The following is a 4417-nucleotide window of genomic DNA, read 5'->3' as shown; positions in this document are numbered from 1 at the left end:
TTGATCGGTCTTTCCTGTGTTGGGAACCCCAAAACCAGACACAGGATCTCCACTTCCCCTACAACACTTGTCTCACCACTTGTCTTGTGGTGCAGGAGCACCACAGCCCTGGCAGGCCACAACACCTCACCTGCTTCTTCTTTGTTCCTTCATTTGTTTGTCTACACAGCTAAGACATTTTGAGCCAGTTCTGTCATCATTTTTGCATACTGTTTCACACAGGACAAACACTGAGCAAACAGCAACACAGCAAGCACGGATACAGCCCTGGAGACATGGCGTGTGGGGGGGATTACTTGGAAATGGAGATAGAGAGCTGCAGTTGAAGACTTGCCTGGAAAGTAGCAAGACTTATTTATTGGCAGCACTGGCTGGAGCTGGTGCCTCACAACCAACAAGCAAGAGTGTTGTGGAGAGATGACCTGAGAAAGCAAGCGTCCCATCCTTTCCTAAACTCTACCGGGACTTTTTGCCTGCTCGAGAGCCACCTTCACCCACTGCCTCCAACTCCCCCAGCTTAGGGACAGTTCAGGGGCTGAGCTGGGCTCCTCTGGTTTCATGACACTAATGGTTTTACCACATAGTCACCAGGAACAGACTCAGCTAACCTGGCTCTACAATATTAGGTAATGTTTTCTCTAAAACAGATCAAAATTTAGCCCCATTACAATGTGGATGCGCTGAGGATGACTACAACTGGGAACTTCCATCATTTTATTACAGCAGTACCTGAAAGTCTTGAACTGTAGACCTGGCCTCCCTTGTGTTAGGCTCTAGAAGAATATAGACTGAGTAATCTCCAAGTTAAAAGTCTTCTTTAGGTCTCCATTACTGCTTGCCATCTTCCCATTTGCCCAGGAAGGCTCTCTCCATACCCCGGCCTCTTCCAGCTTTGCCATAAAAAACTGCACCAGCAGTGGGGAATTCTCCAGCTCAAGGCAGAGATTGCAAATATGTTAGTTCACCCTGAGCAGTGATTCATCATTGCCAAAGAAATAAAGTACCCAGCACATGCCACCTACCCTTGAGACTCCTTTCCTACCAGACAATATTTAAGAGTAAAGAGTTCATCTCACTTCTTTTCTGACAGTGAAGAATTATACATTTGACTACAGTTTTGGAAACCAAAGTTGCAAAGTTTCAGTGATTTCCAAGATTCCCCTTCCCCTGAGCCACGCAGCAGGAGAGAGAACAGCATGTTTTAGCTCACATTCCCCTTTGAGAACCTACGTTTCACCTTGCTAACACCTCTTTACAGGCTCTGCTCTCTTGTTTTCTTCTTGTGGGACAGGTAAAAATAAAGGTGTTGCTTTTTAATTATGTGTAGACCTACTTCCTGCTTGTTCTCTTTCCTAAGAAAGGACAAAATATTATCACTTTACTCACTTGCCAGCCATGTAAATGTTTTAAAGCTTATTAGGCTGCCTAACCTTGCTTTTCCATTCCATACAGGGAAAAACATTATTTAATGAGACACTGTTGAACTGAAACTTGATTTATTGACCTCCAAATTATATGAAATACAGAAAAGAAGATTTCTTAACACTTCTGTGGTGTTTCTGACCTAGCCCATCCCATTTAAGAGGGAAATCATAAATCCATGCTGACTACTCCCAATCATCTTCATGTCCTTCATGTGTCTTGAAATGGTTTCCAAGATTAGTTGCCTTGAAGCGATGGAGCATCCCTTGGAGGGATGGAGCATCCCTTCTCGGGGATGGAGGTGAGGCTGACCGGCCTGTAGTTGTGTGGACTTTCCTTTTTGCCCTTAAATGTGAATATTAAGTGGTGGTCAAACACTGGAATAGGTTTCCCAGGGAGGTTGTGTATTCTCCAGCTGTGAAGATATTCAAAACCCAACGGGACATGGTCCTGGGCAACCTGCTCCAGCTGATGCTGCTTGAGCAGGGGTGTTGGACTAGGTGATCTCCAGAGGTCACTTCCAACCTCAATGATTCTGTGATTCTGTGATTTGCTTAAACAACCCCTTTAGTTAGTTGCAGCAGCTCTTAAATATAGATCTTATGAAACATTAAGTATAGATGTACTTCATTAATATTTTAGCAACTGTCTTCATTATCACATGAACATGATTCATAAACACAATGAATTAAGTGTGGAAGAATGAGCATTAAAAGCGTCCAGTGTCTTCTCAGCTATCTTTCTGGGTTTATGACATCTGTCCAGTGCATGGCTTCACGTGGCCTTTACCCCAAAGAGATTCCAGCTGAAATACATAACAAAACCCAAAAGAGGTACGTAAAAAAGCATAAGACCTCAATGCAACAGTATTTGCTACCACATGATGTATATGCAACTGTACGGTACCTTCATACCAGCAGCGTATTAGATGTGAACTGTTCTCACAGGCATCGTGATGGAGATGTGAAAGGAGCTCATCTAAGTCAGAGAGGCAGAATGAAAGTACCAAGGGGCTTGCTTCAAAATTTAACGGCTTAAAAATGGCATCCAGTGTTCAACATCTCAGTGGTGAATGAAAGATGAGGAGGAGAATGGAAGAAGCCTTTCAAATAGAAGATGAGGCAGCTTATATTTGATCCAGTAGACAAAGGGGACTCAAATAACTCAGCTTCATAGCATGTGCATTAAAAGGCCTTTTGCTTCCTGCCACTTAAAAGTCCAGGTGGTGGGCCATTGCATGGGTGAATGACCTGGGTTCCTGAGAGAAAAGGGAGGGAAGGACAAGGGGCGGTAGTCCCTTTGCTTCCCTATGCTCTCCATTCGCATTTTCCTATGCATTGCATATTTCCTGCCATGTGGCAGAGGCAAGGCTGTATATCCTTCCTTGTCCCTTTACCTTAATACTTGTCTATTAGGGTACCCGCTTTCCAGAACAGGGCCTACATCTTCACAAATTTCTACTCTGTGCTTAGCACAGTGCTTCCCAGCACGAATGGTAGTCTGCCAGCGCTGCTATGATGAGTACAATTACTGGATCACGGCTCCCCATCACTTCTTGTAGCGGGTGGTTGTCCAATCCCAAAAGTAAAGCTCTTCTGTTCTGTGCGTGTTGATCTGAACACGTCCATAAGGCTTGGAAAAGGGGACTAGCAGAACAGAACGAGCCGGCCACCCGTTGACGCAGCAGCACAGAGCAGCACTGACGGGTTTTGTCACTGGTGAAGGCAACAAGCCCTGCCGGAAAGCCGGTGTGACATCTTCGACTGGATGTCGCAGAATAGTCAGAACCACAACAGATGTCACCTCGGAGTGAATGATTTGAAATGTCTGGGAATTTTACTCTGCCAAATTGCCAGATTCAGCATGCGTGCACAACGTATGTAAGAGGCAACTGAGAGAGGCAGATCCTTTCCGATGTGGCCACGGACCTGCTGTTGCAGCGGCCCACTGCTTTTCACAGTGATGTATCTTGTTTCTAAAAGGACCAACCACTTCTCCTGCCGATCTTTATCTGGATAAAATGCATTCATTTTACATATTCATGAATGTATTCATTCACTCCTGTCTCTACAATCTCAGCTTCCCCAACTGGCACTTATTCTCTGTTAACCCTTTACACACTGCTAAATGGGACAGGAGCTCTCTAGAGCAGCTGTCTGTCTTTGTTTATCTGCTAGTGTACTACTTAGTACCAGGGGATTTAACCTCTTTTTTGAACCTTTCATCATCATATAAGACAATAGAGCAATAATATTTATACTTTTTTATCACTGCCAACAGCTTTGTGGCAAAAAAGGGTCTTTTTAATAACATGTACTTTTTTGTAGAGTAGGTCTTATGAAATACGTCCTTGTCATTTTTCTGGGACCATTCAGCAGCAGATGCCAGACAGGTTAATCATTTATTTGTGCAGGAAAGGTCATAAAAGTTGTCTGCAGTGGAAAGCACACACTCCTTGTCACCAAAAAGCAGATGCCGCATGAAAAGAGGCTGGAGAAACTACCTACTCACCTTGATGTGATGCTTCTGCTTTCAGGCTAGAAGAACCACTCCTAGGAGTCAAGAGAAAATTTAGTCACCTTGCCTGGTTCTGTCCTTCCTCACTCCGGTGCAATGGCTAAGGAGAGTGTTAATTTTGGACAGTCACTGAATTTTGTGATGTGACCTTTTATGTAGGACAGGCCATCATGCCCACGTAAGCCACAGCAGAACAAGCCTCAGGAAAAGAGGATGGTCTCAGACATCAAGATAAAAACCTCTGAACGTAGCCTTCAAAGCTACCGGGCCTCCTTGTCCTTTAATAAATCTTTAACCCAAAGCCAGCAGTGTGTTTCCACTTTGTAAACGTTAACTTTCGGGTCAAAGGGAACATAGCATGGGTTAATCACACACTATTTCACCTCATGCTCCTTCTCCTAGTCAAGAGAAATGACTGAACTTCGAGTTGGATTGCCCACACAGCCCAGACTTTCGTTTGGTTGATCTAGTCAAGAAA

The sequence above is a fragment of the Pygoscelis adeliae genome, unplaced genomic scaffold (assembly GCF_000699105.1).
Source record: "Pygoscelis adeliae isolate BGI_AS28 unplaced genomic scaffold, ASM69910v1 Scaffold120, whole genome shotgun sequence".
Classification (NCBI taxonomy): domain Eukaryota; kingdom Metazoa; phylum Chordata; class Aves; order Sphenisciformes; family Spheniscidae; genus Pygoscelis; species Pygoscelis adeliae.
The sequence above is the reverse complement of the archived record's forward strand: the minus strand, read 5'-3'. Positions refer to the sequence as shown.